The following is a 14,263-nucleotide window of genomic DNA, read 5'->3' on the forward strand; positions in this document are numbered from 1 at the left end:
ATACACAATCAATTGTTAACCCAGTTCGGTGTAAGACGCCTACTATGGGGAATCCAAGCCAGGAAAGAAATCCACTATGATAGTATTAGTTCAAAGCTAAACAACCGTAGTTTACAACTTATCACCTAATCACTACCTTATGCAACTTCTATCTAGGAACCTCCTAGATATGAGATTTCCCTCTCACTTTCCACAATCACCTCAGTGATAATAACAAAAGACCAAAAATAAAAGAGCACACTTCCAATTAAACACGATACACTCTTTGCTTAAAAGCTCATGAGTGATTGACAATGAACAAGGAACAATAATTCAAACTCTATGCATCAAACAAGATATATGAGTGACATAAAAAAACAAAACACCCTTGAAGAACCCTCAAACTCTAAGACTCTATAAAAACAAGCATCCATTTATTTTTGTTAAACTTCTTAATGATATTAGGTTTAGGTATTTCTTTAAATACTCCTCAGTTGTCCATGGTCTTCAAAATATTCACCCAAATAGTTATTGATCCATAAGCTGAGGGCTACACCAATTATGTAGAAAAATCTCCTTGAATCTTGGAACAAAACATCACAAGTTTCCTAAATTTCCTCAACATCCAATTTTAGAAACTTATGCATAGTTGGAGATAAAATCAATTGTTCCAAATAAAATCTTCTTGAGCTGCACAAATAAGTGAGATATATCCATATAGAATTTCACAAAATTAAATCAAATCAGTTAAGAAATTAATAGCATACACTGTTGTACAAGTTGGTCAAGATGTCATGACATCTTGCTCAACAACTGGTTGTGATACATGTTTTACAGAAATTGTTGCCAATCATAAAATCATAGACCTAATAATCTCCCCCTTTGGCAAATTTTGGCGAAAACTACCTTTGCACAGTAATTCTGTAGAAGTGGAATATAACCACAAACACAAAAAATTAGCTACATGAAATACATGTAAAAATTTTACAAACTATAGCAGAACATATCAGAGATAAAATACAGCTACAGAGAGACCCAGCCTCACACACATAGAACCAGAGATTACAACTTCTTCAAACTCTAGAAATTTCTCGAGATCAAATGTTGAGACATGTGGTATGACATCACATCAACACAGCCAAATAACTCAGCATCAGCATCATACTATGTAAGTTCAATAGTTCAGTTCCAAAGCACCATGTACCAAAATACCATGCTTAGTAGCTGAAAAATTCTAGTATGATAGACTCAGGATGTCATTCACGATGTCAAGACATCTGATCTGTTATCAAAGTAGTAGAGGCAGAACAGAAAGATCCCCCAATTTTTAATTACCCCTAAGAAGGAGTCAATGAGAGCTGGGATCATATATGTTCAGTCAACATAACCAGATTGTAAACTTTATTGGTTCTATAAAGGAACAACTATCAAACCTGAACCTGATGTTATACACGATGTTACAACATCCACGACTGAACAAACAATACAACGCAGAAGATAAATAACACAGTTAATTGTTAACCCAGATCGATTTAACTACCTACTATGGGGGCTACCAAGCCACGAAGAAGATTTCACATCAGTAGTACTATTTTATGTAAACAAACTCTGGTTTACAGATAAACAACCTCTGGTTTACCTAATCACTACCCAATGCAACCTTTATCTCAAACATCCATCCAAGACAAGAGAACCTCTGCTCACTCCCTAGTGATACCTAACTGTTACAACCCTGCAACAACTATTTACACAATTAACAATGAACAATAACTTGATCTTCCTTCACAGCTTCAATCAAGAACACAATACTCAACTCTTACCTACATGTTTCGAGTGAGAACAATCACTTCTCTTACCTACAGGTTTCGAGAAGGACATGGCAGCCATCCCACAACCTGGGTGGTCTACCTATAGAAACCCTAATGACTACTGTAGCAACCTGCCTTAAAATTTACATTTAAACGAGTCGCCACCCACTTTATTTGGACAAGTGAGAAACCCTTAAAAAAGAGAGATTCAGGTAAGTAGGTTAATTAAGCAAAAGGGAAGGTGTTAGGCACCCTTTGCCTCCCTTGTACTCAAGGGGACCCATTTAGCCTTTAGGTTTTATAAAAAGGTTTAATAAATAAAAAAAATATGCCTATGGCCAAAAGGGTAAAACCTCGAAGGTTTTAATAGAGTCATTTTCAGATCGAGACAACAATGACTACATGCCAAAGACCATGTACGGAAAAAAGGACAAAACCTCAAAGGTTTTGATAAGGCCATTGTCAGATCGAGACAACAATGACCATGGCTAAACCAAATACAACAAGAATAAAGTTTAAAATAATTGCAATTGTTCATAGATTTAAAAAAGGGGTGGCTAAAGGGATAAAACCTTAAAGGTTTTAATATGGTCATTGTCAGATCTAGACAACAACGACCAAAGGCCAAAACCATGTGACCATATGTAGTGAAAAAATAGGCCATTGTGATCGAGATAACAATGGCCAGAAACCCCTTTTTTATGGGAGGCCGGTTATTGTCAAATCGAGACAACAATGGTCAGAAATCCCTTTTTTAGGGGAGCCGGCCATTGTCAGATCGAGACAACAATGGCCAGAAACCCTTTTTTGGGGGAGGCTTCATATGTAATCATCGGCCGGAATGTTTGGGTTTAAGTGGTTTGAAAATTGCGTTTGAAAGGGGGAAAGGGTTTGTCGGCCGTTGTCAGTTAATCGACAACGGCGGATTAGGGATGTTCAAGACAAACCCAAAGACAAACCCTCAAAGGGAGAAGAGAAAAACGTAGAAAACGTAGTTTTTTTGCAAAGTGAATTTGTGTGTGAGAGAAATTGTACGTGAAATTGAAAAGAGGTCCCCAAATAGGATTGCCAAAAGTCCTATTTATAATGGGAAATTTAGGTTAAAAATCCCAAAAAAAGAAATAACCCATATCCAAAAGCCCAACAGCCCATTTTTTGAAAATTGGTAAAAAAATAGGAGAAAAAGTGTGAAATTGACACTTATGGGATTTGAACCCGTGACTTCTTACTTGCAAGCCTTATTCCTTACCAATTGTGCTATGTTATTTAATTGAAACAAAAATCCAATTGAAAGCATATGAAAGGCAATCAAATATTTGTTATTTAAAAATATAAATAATTTACCAGTGAATTATTGTATTTTTAAACAAATAATTACAAGAAATCCAAAATATTGTAATTAAACCATGAAAGTTTATAAAATCCCAGTTTAAAAATAATTTTGAATCCTGAAATTGAGCCTCATATATATTTTATGAATAATAAGCCCAATTAAATACACACTTTTACTTAATGTATACCCCTATCTTTGGAATTGGACAATTTAGAGAATCGTTACACTTTTGAAATGGGCTGGCCAATCAAGATGTCAAGTCCACTAGTTTGATATACACCCCTTGTAGAATTTGTACTATGTCCATGTTAATAAAATGTAATAGCTGAAGGAGTTATAAAAACTTAGAAATGGGGGGGATTGAATAAGTGTAACTTCTCAAAAATGGTAGATAAAAATAAATAACACAATTATTTTTATCCGGGTTCATTGTTAACCAAACTAATCCAGTCCACTCCTGACAAGGTGATTTACCTCAACTGAGGATTTAATCCACTAATCAAACTGATTACAATGGTTCTCCACTTAGATACCCTCTAAGTCTTCTAGAGTCTACAGATCACAACTTGATCACTCTAGGAAATCCTTTTACAATCAATGTAAAAATAAATATCACAAGAGTTTTGATTTGCATCTAATAAAGCTGTAATCACCAAGTGATATTTCTCTTAAGTTCTAGTTCGTAACACTCACTAAAATATTACAAAGTTGTGAGGTTGAAGATGAAGTTCTTCTTTGCTTTTCTTGATTTCAGTTTGACAGCGTTTTGGTATTTTCACGTGAGAGAGTTGTTGCTGCTTCTGAATTAGAACTTCTATATCTAGGCGCTGGAGGAAATGTGACCGTTGGGAGCATTTAATGCTTTGTGTGAATAGTACACTGCTGCATTTAATGTTTCACACTTTTGTCAACTACCTCGAGCCATTCTTTCACTGCTTTTACTGACTTTGCCATTTGTAGCTTCTAACGTTCCTTTTGCCAGTCAGAGATTTGACGTTATAGCCTTTTGTACTTGTACTTTCTTTTGGACTCAGAATGTGTAGAATATACGTTTGAATATCAGAGTCTTCAGCTTTGGTGCAGATGCAACTTCTGTCTTCAGACTTTGAAGTGCTTTGAGCGTGATACCATCAGAGCTTCAGAGCTTTGCTTCTGACTGCCATCTTCTGATGCTTTCCAGTTCATGTTCTGATTATGTAGGACCATATTCTGATGTCTTGCCAGACCATGTGCTGACGAAGCCATCCAGAACTTCTGGGTCTGTGCTTCTAAACACTGATTTGTGCATACTCTTTTATACTTTTCATGAAATGGAAAACGTGAATAATTAGAGTACCACATTCTCTTATACAAAATTCATACATAATGTTATCATCAAAACTAAGAATATTGATCAGAACATTTCTTGTTCTAACAATCTCCCCCTTTTTGATGATGCCAAAAACATATAGAATTGATATGAATTTGTATCCAGAATATCAGATGAAAAAGACAATACACAGATATAGCATAAAGCATATTATTCAGAGTGTGCGAATTTGTCTCCCCGTGAGATTAACAATCTCCCCCTGAAATTAATACTAGAAGATTTTATAAATAAAAGACCTCCATTAGTATTTTTCATTTCAGTTGAGACTTTCACGTTGAACTTTGAACTTCAGATTGTTCAGAGCTTCACTTCAGAGCTTCCATTGGACAACTTCAGAGCTTTGAATTTTTCTTTGATATCACTTTGGATTTTCTGAACATCAAGAAGGCTTGCTTATATCAGAGCTTCATAGCTTCTTGAATCAGAGCATAAGCTTTCTTGTAGAAGAACATAGCTTCTTTCTGATCTTGAAACTTCTTGTATATGAGCAATCAGAGCAAGATCTGTATCAGAGCACTTTACGATATAGCTTGTATCAGAGCTTGAAAGAGCTTGAGATGTATTAGAATATTGAGCTTGATTGCTTCAACTCTTTCAGAGATTTGCTTCAGATATGCTTCTCCTCGTATTTGCTTCTTCTCATATTGAGCTTGTTCAGAGTATCACATTCCTGCAAAACTATCAGAGACAGAAAACTTGCAATATAATAGTTAGGAATGTTGAGACTTAAGCCCAGCAACTGATAATATAAATCAATTCAATTAGCACGCTTCTCCCCCTTTTTGCCATAACATCAAAAAGTATAAAAGATTCAGATGAAAGACATAAACAAAATGAAGAAAGAAAAAGATTTCATTGATTAATCAGAAGAAGAGTACAAGGCAGATGCAACAAAACAGATGCAAACAACAAAGAAAACTAACTAAGACACAAGACAGACTACGGCTGGTTAAGCTTAGAGGCTAAAGCTGCCAGAAGGTTCTTAATCTCAGCAGTGTCTTCAGCTTGCTTCTTGGAAGTATCTTTTTGTCTATCCATCCAAGTTTTGAATTCCTCATTGGTGCCATCTTGTTTGTCCAGACGACTAGCAAAGGAAGCTTAACTTTGTTGGAGTTCCTTCAGAGTCTCAAACAGAGCAGAAGTAGAAGGACCAGCAGAAGAGGTAGAAATATCAAAAGCTTGAATCATCTGATTTTCAGCAACTGGTTCCTCTTCAACAGGAATCTCTTTAGCCCAAATCTCTTCAGCATGATGTTGTTCAGCATGTTGCACTTCTCCAGAAGGAATCCCTACTTCTGGAGAATACTCAATCTGAGGATAAACCATGTCAAGATTCTCTTCCAGAGGGTTCTCTCTGAACTAGTTGAACAGAGCATGAAAATCTCCAGTCAAAACTTTATATGGAGAAGGAGTCCAGATAACCATATCCAAAGAATTATCCACTTCCATTTCATCAATGAAAGGCTTCTCTTCCAGATCCAGTCAGTGATGGGATGGTAGTAGATTCCAGGAATGTACTCCAAAGCAAGTCCAGCAGGACCAGGAGCATCAACAAGACAATCTTTCTGGAGGGCCAGAAACTCTACTTGCACTTCATCAGAGAAAGCTTTCCAAAGCGTTCCAGCAGCTACATGATCCAACTTGGAATGATGAGCAACCTTCAGAACGTCTAACCCTGTTCTGACCTTAAGTTTTAAAGATTCAAAATGTACATCAGCAGAAGGTTTTGGAGGGTTGGTTCTGAGAGGAGAGATTGGAGATTTTGGGTTGAGGATGGAAATTGGTATTTCTGGGTTGAAGAAAGCATAAGGATGGGGTTCTCTATCAAGCACAAAAGAAGTGTTTGAAGAGGATGGTAGAAGGGAGGATTCAGCTTCATTGTCAGAGTCTAAGACTACGATAATGGGGTCAGAGGTAGGGTTTGGTGATTTAAAGGAATTCATGATACGGAAGAAAGAATCAGAAAAGGATGATTCTGGAGAGGGGAGGTTGAAGAAAACTGGAATGTCAACAGCAGGTTAGGGGTCAGAAGTTTGAGGAGTGGATTGCAGTTGAGATTCAGAAGGAGGAGATTGAGTTTCAGAAGGTATAGATTTTTCTGGAAGAATGATGTTTAGAGGTGTTATATCAAGAATAGGCTGTTTTCCTTTAGACTTGGTGGAGGCAACAGATGGAGGGTTAGAAGGTTTGGTGGTTGGAGGAGGATTTTCGGGGGCTTTTTCTGATGATTTAGATGGTGGAGCTTCTGTTGGTGCATGTTTAGAAATTAAAACACGAGCAGAAACAGGCTCAAAGGTAGTAATACCTGAAGATTTTTGCTTCTTCTTTTTTGAGGCTTGGAAGGTCCATCACCAACAGTTTTCCTCTTTTTCTCCTTCTTTTCTTCCTTCTTTTCTTCTTGAACTTCTGGCTGTTCTTTCTTCTGTTTCTTTTCCTTCTTTTCTTTCCTTCCTTCTGGATGTTCTTGCTTTCTCTTCTTCTGCTTTTTCTGATCCTCTGTTTCTAGTACGAGATCAATTGTAGTGAAAAGCTTTTGGTTGCTTATCCACACAGGATCATACGCAGAGCCTTCTTCTTTACAGAGTTTCAGATAGCTGACAACGATGTTAGGATGCTCATTTCTGGAAAAAAAATCAAAATCAGCCAGAGCAGGAGCCTTTCTGGTCAAGATTTCATGATCCACGCTAGGAGTAGTAGTAATTGTCTCAATTAGATTTATCTTTTTCAAAGTGTGGGCATTCATGGTACTTCCACACATTGCAAAAGGATATTTAATAATTCCAGCCTTTTCCAGATCACCAACCAATCCTGTCTGGACCAGAAGATCTGTGATTATCCTTCCAAAAGGAATGATATTCCTTTTATACTTTGTAGACTTCAATCTGGCTTGCTCCCTAGAGTCTTTCACATGATTCCACATGTGGTTGAAAATGATGTAAGGAAGATTCACTTTCTCTTGTTTACCAATACAATACAGAATGTATTATTGGTCCTTGTTGACATAGTTAGAAGAAACAGTTGCCTTTCTATGGTAGATGCAACCCAGAAGGATCTTCGCCCAAACTCTGTAGGAATCCTTCAATTCCTTGATGATTGTAGACTCTTTTCTAGATTTGAAAATTTATGTGTAAACAGCATCCCAATCTGTTCTTCCAATGATTGCTCTATAAGCTCCTTCAACATTTTCCAAACCAAAAAATCTTCTGAGAGGATTTTCTGTTATAGAGATTTCTTCTCCATGAACAAACGACAGAATTGCTTTTGGCATGATTGTTGCATGAACCCAAAACTCTTTAACTAAATCTAGGTAGACTGGTCCACACAAACGATAGAAGAATGCTTCCCAACCTTGAAATTTCATGTCGTCCGTCAGATGAATGTCATGTTCTTCCAAATTATCAAAATCGACCATCATTTCAGCAATAACTCTAATTCGTTCAAAGGAATCAAAAAGGTCTTCTGTGGAACATTCTGTTGTTGCTTTTGATCTTGTTCTTGTTGCTGAGAAGACGAACCAACTTGTTGTTTAGATGAAGACGCCATTGAAGATTGCTTGAGATTAAGGGGTTTCTTAACATTAGGATTTTTGAAAAGAGAGAAGAAGAGACAGAAATGCATATAACAAGATGATGAATGCGTGAAAAGGGGTAAAATGAATATGAGATGTGTTTAAATAGACACGGACGTGAAAACAAAATGCAATGAACTTCTAAGTGAGAGCAGTTACAGAATGTAGAGAATCAATCACATTTAATGTTGAGAGATGTTAGTGGAGGTAGCGTGAGATTTGAAAAGATTTGCACAGTTACCTAGGGCGGCGTCTCATCAACTGCACGCATGCTTGTCCCTTCAGAATGAACATGTGGTCATCATCTGGAATAGCTGGTGACAACTGTTTTGCTTTAACAGAAGTTCTATGTCATACTTAGACATATGAAACATTAGCAATAACAGAATCAGAGTGTCTAAAAGATCATACATAACCAGAACATCTGATAAGAAAATAAATAAACATTTTAAATCTAATCCATATATCAGATCTTCTCAACACCTTCATTCTGAGCATAAATCCATACTGATGTTCTTCAGAATGAATATAAACCTATCTTTAGCAAGGAGTTTTGTAAAGATATCAGCCTACTGATGTTCTGTATCAACAAAGTTTAAAGAAAGAACACCCTTCTGAACATAGTCCCTAATAAAGTGATGTTTAATTTCTATATGCTTAGCTTTAGAATGTAAGATAGGATTCTTAGATAAACAAATAGCAGAAGTATTATCACAGAATATATGAATGTTACTCTCATATATCTGATAGTCTTGTAGCTGACTTTTCATCTAGAGCATCTGTGTACTACATCCAGCAGCAGCTACATATTCTGCTTCTGTAGTTGATAATGCTATTGTGGCTTGCTTCTTGCTGTACCAGGAGATCAGATTACTTCCCAGAAACTGACAGCTTCCAAAAGTACTTTTCCTTTCAACTCTATCTCTAGTGTAATCAGCATCACAATATCCTACTAAGTTGTATTCTTCAGATCTTCTGTTGACTAAAGCAACATTAGTAGTACCTTTCAGATACCTAAGAATTCTCTTAACAACAGTTAAGTGAGATTCTCTAGGATCTGATTGGAATCTAGCACACAATCATACACTGAATAAAATATCAGGTCTAGAAGTAGTTAGATATAGAAGAGATCCTATCATACCTCTGTAGATCTTCTGATCTACCTTCTTGCTTACCTCATCCTTACCTAATACGCAAATTGGATGCATTGGAGTTTTTGCTTCTTTGCTTTCAGACAGATTAAACTTCTTCAGAAGCTCTTTGACATACTTTGTCTGATGAACATAAGTACCTTCAAAAGTATGATTAATCTGAATGCCTAGGAAGTACTTTAGTTCTCCCATCATGCTCATCTCAAATTCTTCCTGCATAGACTTAGCAAACTCCTTTCCTAGTGTGGCATTAGATGTTCCAAAGATAATATCATCAACATAAATTTGACAGATTAGCATATCCTTTTTAAATGTTTTACAGAAGAGAGTTGTGTCTACTTTTCCTCTTGTGAAACCATTATCCAGAAGGAAAGAACTTAATCTTTCATACCAAGCTCTGGGAGCTTGCTTCAACCCGTATAATGATTTCTTTAATTTAAAAACATGTTCTGGAGACTTAGAGTCTTCAAAACCAAGAGGTTGGTGGACATAAACTTCTTCATCTATATAACCATTTAAAAGGGAACTCTTAACATCCATCTGATACAGAGTGATGTTATTTTGAGTGGCAAAAGAAATTAATGGACGAATAGATTCTAACCTGGCCACTGGTGCAAAGGTTTCTGTATAGTCAATACCTTCTTGCTAATTATAGCCCTGAGCAACCAGTTTGGCTTTGTTTATGATGACTTCACCTTTCTCACTCAACTTGTTTCTGAAAACCCATTTAGTTCCAATGATATTAAATCCTTTAGGTCTTGGAACCAAATCCCAAACATCATTCCTTGTAAACTGATTTAACTCTTCTTGCATGGCAATTATCCAGTCAGCATCTTCCAGAGCTTGATCAACTGAAGTTGGCTCAATCAAAGATACTAAACCAAATTGACATTCTTCATTGTTCTCCAGGAATGCTCTTGTTCTGATGGGATCATCTTTCTTTCCAATAATAACATCTTCTGGATGAGCAGAGTTTAGTCTAGAAGATCTTCTGAGTGTTGGCTCTTCAGATATTCTGAGATTCTCTAAAGACGCTGCAACTTGATCTTCTGCATCATCCTTTCCTTTGGGTTCTTCATGATCTAAGTTAGATATATCTATATCTGCAAAATACTCAAACTGCTTTGGCTTTTCATTGCCTAGCTTATCATCAAATCTGATATTGGTTGATTCTTCAACTACCAGAGTTTCAGTATTGTATACTCTCTAGCCTTTTGAGTGTTCAGAATCTCCATGTAGAAAACACTTCTGAGCACTAGAATCAAACTTGTTCAGATGATCTTTAGTATTCAGAATATAACAAATACATCCAAAAGGATGGAAATATGAAATGTTGGGCTTTCTGTTCTTCCACAATTCATAAGGAGTCTTATTTAGAATAGGTCTTATGGTGATTCTATTCTGAATATAACACGATGTGTTAATTGCTTATGCCTAGAAATGCTTAGCCATATTAGTCTCATTGATCATGGTTCTGGCCATTTCTTGTAGAGTCCTATTCTTTCGTTCTACAACTCCATTTTTCTATGGAGTTCTAGGACAAGAGAAATCATGGGCAATACCATTTTCTCTGAAATAAATTTCAAAGAATCTGTTCTCAAATTCACCACCATGATCACTTCTGACTTTTATGATTTTGCATTCCTTTTCAGAATGAATCTGATTACAGAAGTCAAAGAACACAGAATGTGACTCATCCTTGTGTTTTAAGAACTTTACCCAAGTCCATCTGCTATAGTTGTCTACGATGACCAATCCATATTTCTTGCCTTTGATTGATGCTGTTTTGACTGGGCCCAAAAAATCAATGTGCAGAAGTTCTAAAGGCTTAGAGGAAGAGACAATTTTTTTAGACTTGAACCCAGGTTTTGAAAACTTCCCTTTCTGACATGCTTCACAAAGAGCATCTGATTTATATTTCAGATTAGGGAGTCCTCTGACTAGATTAAGTTTGTAAATCTGAGAAATCTTTCTCAAACTAGCATGACCTAATCTTCTGTGCCAGACCCACTGCTCTTCGTTAACAGACAGAAGGCAAGTAACCTTTTGGTTCTTAAGATCTGAAAGATCAATCTTATAAATGTTGTTCTTTCTCTTGCCTGTAAATAGGATTGAGCCATCCTTCTGACTAATAGCTTTGCAAGACTTTTTATTAAAGATTATGTCATAACCATTGTCACTTAATTGACTTATGGACAATACGTTATGAGCTAATCCATCTACTAAAAGAAAATTAGTTATAGAGGGAGATTTACCAATACATATGGTTCCAGAGCCAATGATTTTGCCCTTCTGGTTCCCTCCAAACTTTACTTCTCCAGCAGACTTAAGTTCTAGATCTTGGAACATAGACCTTCTTCCCGTCATGTGTCGTGAGCACCCAGAGTCCAGGTACCATGACATGTTTGTCTTTTGAGCTTTGAAGGAGATCTGCAATAGGAATTATCTTATCCTTAGGTACCCACATTCTTTTGGGTCCTTTGGGGTTAGTCCTTCTCAAGTTCTGATTGAACAGAGATTTAGCATAAGATTTATCATAAGATTTTCTAGAGTGTGCAACAACATATTTCTTTGTGTGTGTTATATGGAAACTCTTAGAGTATGATGTGTGTTTGATATCATGAGAGTGGTCATATTTGAATTGTTCATACAAAGGTTTGTATTTGATAATCATCTCATCAACCGGTTCAAGTTTATATGGGGTTTCACACTCAAAGCCTATGCATATTCTCTTGTTTCCACTTACACCATATATATAGAGGCTAGTTGACTTCTGCCTATACCTCTAGATAAGAACTTTCTAAAGCTCAAGTCATATTTTTTCAGAATATTGTTAGTATTTGGAAGAGACTTTTCTGAACTCGAAGATGTTTCAGCATCTTTAGTTAATTTTAAAACTTTTTCTTTCAGTTCAGAGTTTTCTATTTCAAGTCTCTTAGTTTCAGATTCAAAGAGCTTTTTAAGCTTTTTGTATTTGATACTAAGTTGACTCTTGACTTCCAGAAGTTTTGATAAGCTGGAAACTAGATCATCTCTAGTGAGTTCAGAAAATACCTCATAAAAGTCTGAATCAGAGGTAGACTCTTCCCCAGCATCAACTGTTGCCATGAGTGCTATGTTGGCTTGCTCATCTTCAGAGTCTGACTCTTGATTTGATGAATCTGAGTCATCCCATGTAGCCATTAGACCTTTCTTCTTTTCAAATCTTTTCTTGGGCTTTTTCCTCTGAAGCTTTGGACATTCATTCTTGTAGTGTCCAGGTTCCTTGCATTCATAGCACGCCACTTTCTACTTGCTAGATCTTCTGTGATCAGAAGATTCTCCCTTTTCAGGCCTTTTGAAGTTCTTGAATCTTCTCTTCTTGCTTTTCCATAGTTGATTTACTCTTCTGGACAAGAGAGATAATTCCTATTCTTCTTCTTCTTCTGACTCTGACTCATAAAATTCTTCTTCTTCTGCCTGAAAAGCGTTAGTGCATTTTTTATTATTAGATTTTAATACAATAGAGTTACCTTTCTTTTGAGGCTCATTTGCATCCAGCTCAATCTCGTGACTTCTCAAGGCACTTATCAGCTCTTCAAGAGACACTTCATTCAGATTCTTGGCAATCTTGAATGTTGTCACCATGGGTCCCCATCTTCTGGGTAAGCTTCTGATAATCTTCTTTACATGATCAGCTTTGGTGTAGCCTTTATCTATCACTCTCAATCCAGCAGTCAGAGTCTGGAATCTTGAAAACATTGCTTCAATGTTCTCATCTTCCTCCATCTTGAATGCTTCATATTTATGGATTAGAGCTAGAGCCTTTGTCTCCTTTACTAGAGCATTTCCCTCACGAGTCATCTTTAAAGATTCAAAGATATCATGAGTTGTTTCTCTGTTTGTTATCTTCTCATACTCAGCATGAGAGATAGCATTTAACAATATAGTCATTGACTTGTGATGATTCTTAAATTCTTTCTTTTGGTCATCACTCATAGCTTGTCTTGTAATCTTAACTCCACGAGTATTTACAGGATGTGTGTAACCATCCAACACTAAATCCCATAAGTTACCATCTTGACAAAGAAAGTAACTTTCAAGTCTATCCTTCCAATACTCAAAATTCTCACCATCAAAGACTGGTGGTCTATTGTAACCATTGAAGCTACTGCTTCAATTGTTACCATTGTTTTTCTCAGGAGGAGGAGTAGACGAAGTTGTTTCAACCATTTTGTGTTTTTCTCCCTGAATCTTTTATCTAACACATATAAGTGCTTGCACCTAGAACCGTAGCTCTAATGCCAATTGAAGGAGTGAAAAACACTTAGAAAGGAGGGACTGGTTAAGTGTAACTTCTCAAAAATGGTAGATAAAAATAAATAACACAACTATTTTTATCCTGGTTCGTTGTTAACCAAACTACTCCAGTCCACCCCTGACAAGGTGATTTACCTCAACTGAGGATTTAATCCACTAATCAAACTGATTACAATGGTTCTCCACTTAGATACACTCTAAGTCTTCTAGAATCTACAGATCACAACTTGATCACTCTAGGAAATCCTTTTACAATCAATGTAAAAATAAAAATTACAAGACTTTTGATTTACTTCTAATAAAGTTGTAATCATAGAGTGATATTTCTCTTAAGTTCTAGTTTGTAACACTCACTAAAATATTACAAAGTTGTGAGGTTGAAGATGAAGTTCTTCTTTGCTTTTCTTGATTTTAGTTTGACAGTGTTTTGGTATTTTCACGTGAGAGAGTTGTTGCTGCTTCTGAATCAGAACTTCTATATATAGGAGCTGGAGGAAATGTGACCGTTGGGAGCATTTAATGCTTTGCGTGATTAGTACACTGCTGCATTTAATGTTTCAAACTTTTGTCAACTACCTCTAGCCATGCTTTCACTGATTTTACTGACTTTGCCTTTTGTAGCTTCTAATGTTCCTTTTTTCAGTCAGAGATTTGATGTTATAGCCTTTTGTACTTGTACTTTCTTTTGGACTCAGAATGTGTTGAATAGACGTTTGAATATCAGAGTCTTCAGCTTTGGTGCAGATGCAAGTTCTG

This window comes from Vicia villosa, linkage group LG6 (assembly GCF_029867415.1).
Source record: "Vicia villosa cultivar HV-30 ecotype Madison, WI linkage group LG6, Vvil1.0, whole genome shotgun sequence".
NCBI lineage: Eukaryota > Viridiplantae > Streptophyta > Magnoliopsida > Fabales > Fabaceae > Vicia > Vicia villosa.